General features: G+C 38.2%; 1 protein-coding gene and 1 long non-coding RNA gene across 20 annotated transcripts in view; both read right to left on the reverse strand.

Moving 5' to 3' along the window:
• PAM (peptidylglycine alpha-amidating monooxygenase) overlaps positions 1–12,680 on the reverse strand; it is a 278,000-nt gene that overhangs the window by 136,960 nt on the left and 128,360 nt on the right. The gene's annotated exons all lie outside the window — the stretch shown is intronic.
• Positions 8,353–12,003, reverse strand: LOC116859990. Its single transcript, XR_004381246.1, has 3 exons — positions 11,990–12,003; positions 11,636–11,641; positions 8,353–8,546 (listed from the first exon to the last, which is right to left on the reverse strand). It is a non-coding gene; the product is annotated as an uncharacterized LOC116859990 (long non-coding RNA).

Below are 12,680 nucleotides of genomic sequence, written 5' to 3' on the forward strand. Positions count from 1 at the left end.
GTAGGGGTGTAGGACGGATGGAGGCTATGGGAGGTGGTCAGGATAAGCTCCTCTGAAGGAATGATGACCACTCTGAGGTAGGGAGGCCGCAAGCGAGGCAGGTATTACCCAAGACAAACAGAGGAAGAAGCAAGCGAGGCAGGAACACAGAGAGGGCAAAGACTGAACAGGGAATGCAGGAAGCACAGGGAAGGAAGGAAACCAGAATCACTGCGACAGAGAAGAAAAGAGACAAATCTGAAAGACACTTCAAAGAAGAAATGAAATGAACTGTAGACATCTAGAATTGAGACATGAGGAATGCAAAATAGTCCATTGCTGTTCTCACCATTTTAACCAAAGAGATGGGATCTTGAACCGGCTCATTGGCCCATATTTGCTAATGTGCTCTGTGCCTTGACCAAAAAAACACAACGAATAAATATCTCTTCTTAACAAATATTTACCAGGCACTCTGCAAGGCACTGGGAAAAGAGCCTTCACTAGACAGACAGTCTTTATTACATCACATGAGTCATATGAGTCATAAGCCAACCTGCTTTTCTACATGCACCCCAAAGCAAAAGAGATAGATGGGCACAGATTCAAGGAAGATTTATTAATCAACAAATATTCACTGAGTACCTTCTATGTCTAAGACATGATACAAAACACTGAAAAAAATATCTAGTCTGCAGGACAGGTACAAGCTGGCTTCTTTTGAATATAGACTGTGATGTCTGTCTGTTCAGCATGAGCGGAAAGTGACAAAAATATGCACAATGATGAATAAGATGCAGTCACTGGTTTCAGAGACCCTTTATTGGGAGAGATTTAGAACATGAAAATGACTCACTGTAAGTGACAGTACAATAGGTCTATAAGAGTGATAGAAAGTATTATGGGGCTCACATCGGATCAGTTTGAGGGAAAGGGGTAGGTTCACAGGAAAAGGTACTTGCACTGTGTCACTTAATAGGGTACGATTTAAATAGATGAAGATACAGGGCAAAGAAATTCCAATAGGCAGAAAAAATAACATCAGTTCGAGGGCATCTACTGGTAGGAATGACAAACAGGCTCAGGGGTAGAAAATGGGAAATTCAGAAAGGGGACAAGAATTAGAGTGGCACAGATGGGGACCATCGCACAGAGAATTTACACATTTGCTTAGAATGAGGAGTTGCTGAAGATTTTTGAGTAAAAGAACAATATTATCAGAGAGGACCGTCAAGAAAATTATATGGACTGGGGACGCCTGAGGTGGCTCAGTTGGTTGGGCATCTGCCTTCCGCCCAGGTCACGGTCTCAGGGCCCTGGGATTGAGCCCCACATCGGGCTCTCTGCTTGGTGGGGAGCCTGCTTCTCCCTCTCCCTCCCCTTCCTTCTCCCTCTCCCTGCTGTGCTTAGTCTCCCTCTCTCTGTCAAATAAATAAATAAAATTTAAAAAAAATTATATGGACTTAAAAACATCATAACATAATGGTTAAAATCACAGGATCCGGAGCCAGCCTGCCTGAGTCAAGAGTCCAGACTCGGTCGCTCCAATTTGCTTGCCAAAGGAACAAACTACTGATAAACACAATGTCACAGATGAATCTCCAATGTGTCATGCTACTTGAAAGAAGCCAGACACCAAAGACTACATACTATTGTGATTATATTTATATGTAAATCTAGAAAAGGCCAAAACTTAGTGACAGAGAGGCCCAGCTGCTAGAGGCTGGGGATGGGGAAGGAATGGGAGGGAGCAGAGAGGGGTGCAAGGGAATGTTTAGGGGTGATGAAATGTTCTTTACTGTGACTTAGGGGCAATCACACGACTGCATATGTTTGTCAGCATTCACTGAATTGTACGCTGTAAATCAGTGAATTTTTATTAAGTAAATTATATCTCAAACAAACTGATAAAGATAAAGAAAAATCAGGCAAGTGTAAAAAGTTAGAAACAGTTGAAACAAAAATATTGAGAGTTGGCTGCAGGGGCGCCTGGGTGGCTCAGTGGGTTAAAGCCTCTGCCTTCGGCTCGGGTCATGATCCCTGGGTCCTGGGATTGAGTCCTGCATCAGGCTCTCTGCTCCGCAGGGAACCTGCTTCCCTTCCTCTGCCTGCCTCTCTGCCTCCTTGTGATCTCTGTCTGTCAAGTAAATAAATAAAATCTTAAAAAAAAAAAAAAAAGAGTATGGCTGCAAAGGACTCACAAGCAGGAGATGTGTGATGGATATGGAGGCATAAGACATATAGCGGTCCCCAGGATAGGTGTGTGTGCGTGTGTGTGTGTTTGGGGGTATTGGGGAGGAGCAGGGAATATTCCTAGTACGAGGGTAACTTCCTTCCCTTTTGAAAAAAAAATTATTCAACTAATCTTTATTGGACACTTTACATTATTGTAGCCCCAGGGCCTACAAGAGTGAACAAGATGGACAAGTCTTTTCTCTCAAGGAATTTACTTTCTGGACAGTACATCTCGAGAAAGGCAGAAGTGGGATAATACTTCAACAAATGGACATGAAACGGAGATTTGTTCCTCGAGTGATGACTATGCAGATGGAATTCAGACTTCTGCCCGTGATCCACAGAAGTACTTTTGTAAAGAACGGCTAGCTATCAAGGCAATTTTATTCATTGCAATATACAATAATTTAGGTATAAAAATGACTGCCATATACTGCTATCACAATAGTTACAGAGGATTATTTTATAAAAGCCTGGGGGAGAAACGGTCTGGCAGACTGACATTTAGAAAGGAAAGAATTCGAAAAGTCATTTCAATCTTGTTTACATTTCAAAATTACTTGAAAGATTTTCATATACATCCGAATTAATTCTACTAATATATACATGTCGGTATCTTTGGATTTCACTAGTAGATGTGAACACACCTCAAAGAAAAAATCATCGTCAGTCAATGATTTCCTGAACTGACTACCACAATCAAGTGACAAGACCATTCTTTAACTAACGTTCTCCTTCGTAAGAGAGTGTGCCCCAGGTTGGCATATTTCTGTTCTCTATAAAGTTCCTAATCACAATAAATAGGTTCTGGAAGGTTTACTCTTTTTAAAGGCAAGGAAACTACCTTGGAATCATGTATTTGTTTTTTTTGTGTGTTTTTTGTTTTTAAAGATTTTATTTATTTATTTCACAGACAGAAATCACAAGCAGACAGAGAGAGGGGAGGAAGCAGGCTCCCCGCTGAGCAGAGCACCCGATGCTGGGCTCAATCCCAGGACCCCGGGATCATGACCTGAGCTGAAGGCAGAGGCTTTAACCCACTGAGCCACCCAGGCGCCCCTGGAATCAGTATTTGTAAACTTGTTTTAGACAATTGACATTTTTGAATCTTGGGGAACACATGCGGAGGAAGGAATGCAAGTGGAAATAAATGATACACAGTCTTCGGATAAACGTGGAGTCTCTCACCAGCAGCAGACTTGAAAGCATTAACAGAAGTGCTAGATTTGGCTTTTATTTGCTTCAGTGGTGCTTCAAATCTCTTTGGCTGTTGTAGAAGGCTGTCAGGTCATCACAGACCAAAGTGAAAAGAGAATACTGTGGGCAGTAACTGTACGAAATACCTTGTTTATCTCAACTGACTCCTGCCATAACTGATTGAGGGACTAAAAGTCCCCTTACACCTAACACAGCCGTGGGCTTCTAGACCCAAGCTCGCTGTGCTGATTAAATAAATGATAGGTAGAATACAGAACAGTATATATCTCTGGCAGAGTCAAAGAATTCATGTTGAGTAAGATGAATTTTTTACCCTCAGCTCTGAGCTAGTTAGGGCAGGAACTTAATTTCCTCACCTCTGAACACAGTTCTTGTTTTTTTCTCCCCCCCCCCCCACTTTGTATTACGGAATGGTTATGACAGCAAAAAAACAATAGAGACTGTTTGTTAACTTCTAAACTTATTTGACCCCACTCCAGTCACCTCTGTAATACTTGCATTTACCCAGGCTACCAATTCATCTTCCTGCTTACACCTCTGGCATCTGCCTTCAAATTCTGAAGCAAGTGGATGAAACCACAACATAAAACATCTGTGAATACTGCCTTAGCATTTATGAAAAACACATTAAGGAGATAAAATTAATATTTTAATATGTCCAAAATGGGGAAGCTAAATATGATAACTAATAACGTCAGTTATAGAAAGGGAAGTGAACAGATAATTTGCATTTTCATGGCAAAATGCTCATTCGGTTGAAAGCAAATGATTTAACCATAGTTCAGTCCAGCCAACCACATGCAATAATTTTGATTTCCACAAACAGTGAAAGCTGAAATGTTTTAGTGGTATTTTCCAGCTTGTATTTAACTTGATGTCAGTTTTTGTTGAGAGTTTATGGTTTTGTTTGGGGTTCTATTTCCGAATGAAAACATGCAAAAATAATCACGTAAGGCTTTTGCAGTTGTATATAAAAATATTTAGTAAGGGTGTTAAAGTGTTAACTGTGTGCGCATCTGCGATCTCTGAAAGAAATACTCCAATCTCTCAGAAACATCATTTGCCCTTTGTAAATCGATGTTGCCATGGCAAATGTTTTCATTTAATCGTGGATTACTGAGGGTGGGACCACGACACAATGCACACCAGAAATGTGCTGGCTATTTTTATATACCTTCCTCTTTAAAAATGCACTGAGGTTTGTTGGATGAGGTGACTTCTACCTGTGAAGACAAAGCTATTCCTTTAATGTGTACCTTAGATGTGTCCCTTATATATGATTAAGTAGAATACATTATCTGTGAAAAGCAATCGGTGCCTGGAAAGAGTGTGTTCTGCACTTTTGCTTAAAGAATGCAACATTCACATGGAATGTTTCCAAATGCTCCTTTTGAATAGGGTTATTGAAATATTAATTCAGACTACATAAATCTGAAAATAAGTGAAACAAAGAGGATTTTTCTGGTGGCTAATAAGTGCAAAGAGAATCACTTTTCTTGCAAATGCAGAAAGATATGCATGGTTGCCTTCCGCAAACATCTTCAGACCAACTAAAATAGAAGAATGCCACCCTACAAATCTGGCTCTATTTGTTTCTAAACATGTACCAATTTCCTAAATTCTTTAATTAATCAGGCTCTCTTAATAGCACTGTTGCAAAGCAGGGGAAAAGGAATTAAAAATTTATCAATTAGAGGCATTGTGTGGAAAACCTCTCTAGAGATCTCTAGAACATTAGGATTTATATCAGAAAGGTAGATCTTTTGTTGTTGTTTTGTATTCTTTTTGTTGTTGATACTGCTTGTTTACTTCCTTATTAATTTTTAACAATTACAAAATAATAAATGATCTTTTTAACAACAAAACAGCCTTGATAAAAAAAAATTTGCTGTCCTCCTTCATCGCTAACTCTCCAAGGGAATCTGCGTTTACAGATTAACGTGCCTCCTTCTAACTTCCTCCATGCCTATACAAAAATATATAACCAGACACACACCTATATAGTGTTTTGTTATTATTTATTTTTATGAAGATGGGATCTCCCTCTGCATCTGACAATAGTCTCCTTCTCTCCCTTTACACACAGTGATAATACTTCTAGGGCAACACAAGTAGACCTATTTCAGTCTTTCACTTATTGCATAATATTCTACAGAATGATATTGCACAATGTTTGCCAGATGGAGCACAGACTCTAGGATTAAAGAGTGTAAGGAGACCAGTTAGGAGAGCTACTGTAATAATTCAGGAAAGAGAGAACGGTGTCTGGGCCAGAGTAGGAAAGATGGGTGTGGTCAGAAAGGACTGGTTTCTGGATATATTGGAAAGGAGAACCAATAGGAGTTGCTGGCATATCGTCCATGGCATGAGAAAGAGAAACCAAGAAAGACTCCAGTGTATTTGGCTTAGAGGAACCATATAACAGGGATTACTACTATTCACGGAGATGGAGAAGACGGAAAGACAATATCCCAAACAAGAAAACTCCTGTATATGACCCTTTAACTCATGAAAACTAAATAGGTAACTAAGGAACAAAGGTCACAGCACTGTTCACCTCACATCAGTATTTTTATTCTTCATTTTCTGTAAGTCAGAAAACCGAGTGCATGAGATATCAAAGGTTAAATCCATTTATTAGCCTAACTGGCATACGCAATGGTTTCCAATCAAGGATCAGGAAACTACAGCTCATGCGTGGCTGCCTGTTTGAGTAAATACATTTTTTTACTGGAACATAGTCAAGCCATTCATTTACATATTAGCTAGGGCTACTTTCTAACTATAGCAATTATGACTGGGGCCGTACGGCTGGCAAGCTGAAAATATTTACTATCTGACACTTTAAGAAATAATTTGGAAATCTCCATTTAGATTTAGAGAGGGATACATCAAAATTGTGTTAAACTGAATGAGGCTGATTACAAGGTGTTTTTTAAGAGCCAGGTGATCAGAAATACTTTATCAGAACTCAGATGAGTAACATTTCTTTCTAGATGGACAGGAGAAAAATACAAGAAAAAAGTCATTCAAGGGTTTAGGATGGATCCAGTAATCTATATTTAATTTATACAACAAAAGGAAGCTCTTATTTTATAACATGTGTAATAAAAATTATGTGTTGTACATACACATATGCACACATAAAAATGCATATAGAAACATTCTCTAGAAAATACCTATGAACCATTGACAGGTTTGCAGCACAGAATTATGAAGTAAACATGGTCTCAGATTCAAATAAACCTGTGTTGTTTTATTTACTGGCTATTTCATTATCAACAGGCTATTTAATCTCCCCGAGTTTCAATATCTCACATTAAAAAAAATGAGGGGGCACCTGGGTGGTTCAGTGGATTAAAGCCTCTGCCTTCAGCTCGGGTCCTGATCTCAGGATCCTGGGATCAAGCCCCATGTCAGGCTCTCCACTCGGTGGGGAGCCTGCTTCCTCCTCCTCCTCTCTCTCTCTGCCTGCCTCTCTGCCTACTTGTGATCTCTCTCTGTTAAATAAATAAATAAATAAAAATGGGAACATTACTACCCTAAACACAAAATTTTTATGAGAATTAACAAGACAATGCTTATAAAGTACCTAATATACTGTTATATAATGAGTACTCAATAAATATATTTTCTACTTTAAAAAAATTTATTAGAAAACAAAACAAAAAGAACTCTTAAATCTTTTTTTTTTGGACTTCTCTTTCTCTTTTTAATTTTTTTTATTATGTTCAGTCAGACAGTATATAGTACATCATAAGTTTTTGTTGTAGTGTTCAACGATTCATTAATTACGTATAACACTTAGTGTCCATCACAACACCTGCCCTCCTTAATACCCTTAAGAACTCTAAATCTTATTGAGAAAATAGGTAATCATAAGGGAGTCTCTTGGATTGTAGTTACTTTTTATTTTATTTTATTTAAATTCAATTAATTCACCTAGAGTGTATTATTAGTTCCAGAGGTAGAAATCAGTGATTCATCAGTTGCATAGAACACCCAGTGCTCACTCTCTCAAGTGTCCTCCTTAATGACCATCATCCAATTACTCCATCCCCCCGTAGTTAACTTTTTAAAATATTTTCTTCAAGTATCATACTGATATAACAATATCAAGAAATAATAAAAAATAAAAAGTCCCCTTTCTGTGTCTCATTTTCAACAGAGAGAGAAAAAAAAAAACAAAACCCTGGTGGATGTGTATTTGCAGTTCTGAACCCAGATTTGTGATGTTTAGATTATTCTCACAGAGGAAAACACTGTTCCTAGTTCAATCATATCCTCCCTAATTGGCATTACATAAGTTTCAGTAAAAAAATAAAGAGGAAGTGTCATGATTTAAATGTAAACAATTAGCAATGAACTACATGTGACTTTAATTTGCAGTTTACACAATCCCTTTAATATTTCTATATTGTTTAATTCACATAATTGAGCCTCGCCGATGAATCAAGGGGTGCATCACACAAGCAAATACAACCAGGGAATGGGACATGCAGCCTCCGAAACAACACCAATCCCAAACTTTAAAAAAAGGAAGTGGGAAAAACTAACATGAGGCAGCTAAGTAAACAAGACAAGGGTCTGGTGACCCTTCTTTCTAATAATCATTGAATTTTCTTTGCTACTAGATTCTCCATTGGTAAATGGATAATATTACTTCCTTGGTTTGGGGAAGGGGACGTGTATAGCATTTTAATCTCTTTTGTTGCTCTTTCTCTAAATCTAAATTAAATTGGAAGTTTATATACATTGCCTATGTTTTTCTGAATAAAAAGCAAATACTACTCCAGAATAAGGGTATTTTTCAATTTTCCTGTTTCAACAGCAAGACCTCCATGCTTTTTAAATTTTTTTTTTTTTGTGAAGGGAGAAAAAAACTAAAAACCTAAGAAACACTGAAAGCTATGACTTGTGCTCATTTTAAGACAATGACTTAATGCAATCAACCTTTACCCATGATCTTTTTTTTTCTAACAACAGAAATGCACTGGTACAGGGCTGTCTACTAGAGCCACTACCTCGGTCTTTCACACTCGTGGTTTCACAATTCTTAACATTTTCTAGGCAGTAACTCTCAATCAAATGGACTTGCCTCAAAAATCAAATCCCTCTGCCTTGTTTGTCTTACTGTACAGACTGAATTAGAAGAGGATGAGGACACAGAGGTAGGTCAGAGGACTAGAGAAAGTAGGATAGGTCATGGCCACTGACCACACACAGGTGGTCAGGGAACCTAGGAGGGTTCCAGATACATAGGCTCTAGAGTCAGGTAGGCATCTACTCTGGGCATTTCCCAGCAAACACCCAGCTGCCTTGAGAACAGTCTGAATCCATTCTCCCCAATGACTATAGCAGACAAGTACCCAGAAGGCTACTGGTGCCCACAGATTAATTTTCTCCCCTTATACAATAGGCCTTCATCTGAAAGTCAAACTAGTCTTACAATAGGATGTGGGGTATCTCCCATCCTTTTAGCCTCATGCTCAAAGAAAACCTTGGAATTTTTTTTTAATGCAAATATTATTACATACTAATAACTAGAGAGAAGGAGACAAGCAAATCACAACTCCCAAAGAATAAAAACATTTCCATTAAAGCCCCATTTGCAGACGAGGTATCCTTGGTAATTCTGTCCTGAATTTTAAGCACTGGTTGGGATTCCTCCCCCCCCCATAAGGATTAAATTAAAAATATATACATTTAACATATTAGAATATCCCCCAAATGAACCATAAGCCAAATTTTGTACAGCTGACTACATGAAAAAATCTAATTTAGTCAGCATTTTGAACTTAAGAAAATTATGGCACTACAGCGACTCTGGATTTACTTGTATACTACTTCTGATAAACAGGTACCTTAAGCAAGTGCTGTTTAAAAGTGAAGTTATATTATAGCGGCTTGATATTTTAAACAGGTGTAGTAAAAAAAACATGTGTAAGCTGGGTCCTTACATGTTTATATGCATGTGAAAGCAAAGGGAAATCTCTTCCTTTTTATGTCAGAGAATGAAAAGTTAAAATATATTAGTAAACACTTCCTAATTGTTTCTCATTTTTTGAGAAAAAAGCAAAGAGAAACACTGTGGGAAGCTTTTCAGAAAATGTCATAGGAGTACTTGGTTCATTCTGATTATGTTTCAATGCTACATTCTTTAAGGGTATTGTAAAATAAGTGATAACTTAAGACTCTAATTTAAGGTTTTCAACTTGCTGTTCAGAGATACCTGATGCGATCTTTAAACTCAGAATTGTTCCATTTCCTGGTGTTCCTGGCCATAGACATTTGTGCTCAGGAACAGAGGATAAGACAGTTGTCTTATTTCAGAGCATAACGTGTGACTCTTCAAAAGACAACTACAGAATGAGACAAGGATCTGCAAGAGGTTCAAGAAGGAGAAGGTGCTTTCCTTTATAGTTCTCAAAATGCTCCCAAAATAAGGGAGGACTGTGACCACAGTAATGACAGCCTAACATACCCTAATGGAAAGACATTCAATTATTACATGATTTCAAGTTTTTAGGATCAAAGAAAGTATTTAATTCTATAAAACTGTATCTGTTACAAATTAGTTTATGTTAGTAAGTCCTTAAACCAGAGGACCCAAGGGACACAAATAACAAATAAATAAAATGCTATATAAACCCTAGGATTTGAAAAGACTTAACATTAGGTAAGAGTGATTTTTTTTTTTTTTAAATAAGGCCAATGTACAAAGTTCTTAGTAAAGTGAAGAAATCCAGGCTAATTCCAAATGAATACTTAAAAAAAAAATTAAAGCTTCATAGAGATGAAATGACTTTTGATACTTTCTTTTCTAAGCAGTATGTAAGATATATAAGAACTCTGAGAAAAACATATCCATTCTCAATATTCCTTCATTTTCTGATCACAAGGGCCATTTCTAATGGAAATTACTGAGGAATGAGCACACGGCAAGACTGACTTCCCTGCTTACTTTCTCCAGGTTTCTCTTATCCAGGTCCATACTTTCTATTTTTCTTCATTTGGCTAACTTTTCTCTCTTTCAAAATTACGATGACATCTTACCTTCTCCAGGAAGTTATTTCTGAAAGCATAAAGGTTGGCAATTTCTTTCTCCTTTTAAGACTCAGTCACATTTCCTTCAACACACAAAATAACAATAGCAGTACGGGTTCACATTTTATGAGAACTTAATCACATGCAGGGCAACTGAACGTGCCACTGGGATAAACTTGCTCAGGCCTAAAAACAGTCGCAGGTAAGTCCAATTATTATTCTGTCCACAGACGAAGGAGCAGGCCTAGCTGGTCCAAAACCATAAAGACGTTGACTTTGCAAGAGCTAGGATGAGAAGGATCCTGACCTGGCTCTGAGGCCTATATGACCCACTAGATCTGGATGAGACTTGGACAATAGACTTTACGTGAACTCATCATAATTGTGCCTCATTTATTTTATTTATTTTATTGTTTTTTAAGATTTTATTTATTTATTCGACACAGACAGAGATCACAAGTAGGCAGAGAGCCAGGCAGAGAGAGATGGGGAAGCAGGCTCCCTGCTGAGCAGAGAGCCTGATGTGGGGCTCGATCCCAGGACCCTGAGACCATGACCTGAGCCGAAGGCAGAGGCTTAACCCACTGAGCCACCCTGGCGCCCCTTTATTTTATTTTAAAAGCAAACATTCATGGGATAGTTAACATACTAAATTGACGAGAGCACCTTACTATGACCAGGAACTGGCAATTTATCAATTGGTTTTGTTTGTTGATATGAATCGATGACAGCAAAAGCCCACAGGGTCTTTGGTGAAAAAGAGAATTAAATGAAGAAGAAAAAGTGCTAAGAGAAGAGCCTCAAGATACCTCAAGATAGCACCACTCCTCGGCTTTGCTGGATTTGAAACCTGTGCCATCAGACACCAGATTTTGATTTCTTTACCTCAACTCTAGGCTACTTAGCTGCTTATTCTTCTCCCTAACTTCCCAAAGCCTAAGAAAACACTGAATTAGAAGGATTTTATTCAAGAGGACAGAGATTATTTTTTAAATTTTCAAGTCACAGAAGAGAGTGAGCTTACTTTGAATATAAAATTGATATTGCAATAGATAATTAAACTACCTTCCCCAGACTCTCCAGAGCTGGTTTAATGAGAGCAATTTTTTTAAAGGCTTCTCTGAATTCTATGATATAGCAGAAAGGACTGCAACACAGAGGCCTGACATGACTGGATATTCTTTGGTAAGACACTAATTTAGACCGATATTCCACCAGCAAAATTAGTTACATGCACTGTGTCTGCATTATAGCTAAGCTCTCCCCACCCCTGTTCTGCATCTGCTTGTTTCTCTATTCAGACCCACCCGACAATCTCAAGTTTCCCAAGGAAAGGACTTAGACCAAATTCACTGATGTATCTTGTTATTGCCAAAACTTAAGATGTGTGTTATTAAAAAAAAAAAAAAAAAAAAAAAAAACCTGTTGAGTGAATATCTCTTTAACCAACATGGTCCACCCTCAATGATCAACTCAACTTCTTTCTTTAAAGTTTATTAATCTTCAGGACGCCTGGGTGGCTCAGTCAGTTAGCGTCGGCCTTCAGCCCCCGTCATGATCTCGGGGTTCTGGCATGGATTCTGGCATCAGACTCCCTGTTCAGCGGGGAGCCTCCTTCTCCCACTCCCTCTGCTGCTTCCCCAGCTTGTGTTCTCTCTCCTCTCTCTCTCTAATAAACCAATAAAAATCTTTAAAAATTAATTTTGTTGCTCTTCTTGATCTTCTGCTATTAAAAGAAAGATTTTAAATCCTCAAAGCCTTCCCTTTCTTTGATGTTTCCTTACTCCTGGTTTTCTTATAAGATTTTTTCTATAATTAACCTTTTATTTAGTTATTTTTGAAGACCCCTTTATTCATTTGAGAGAGTGTGTGTGTGCAAGTGGGAGGAGGGGCAGAAGAAGGGGAAGACTGCCCGCTGAGCAGGGAGCCCCACATGATGCTCCATCTCAGGACCCTGAGATCATGACCTGAGATGGAACCAAGAGTTGCATGCTCAACTGACTGAGCTACCCAGGTGTCTGTTTATAATATTTTTTAAATGTGTTGTTCTTCCAATTATAGTTATTTTTTCTTTTGCCTTATATATTTGTCCTTGATCATTCCATTCTCTTAGATTTGGGGGGAGGGAGGGTTAGAGGAGAGCCAACTATTTTAATTCCCTTCTATCTTTCATTTCTTTCCTCTAATATGTTTCGTTTTTC

Source organism: Lontra canadensis, unplaced genomic scaffold, assembly GCF_010015895.1.
Source record: "Lontra canadensis isolate GAN:19392208 unplaced genomic scaffold, GSC_riverotter_1.0 scaffold4, whole genome shotgun sequence".
NCBI lineage: Eukaryota > Metazoa > Chordata > Mammalia > Carnivora > Mustelidae > Lontra > Lontra canadensis.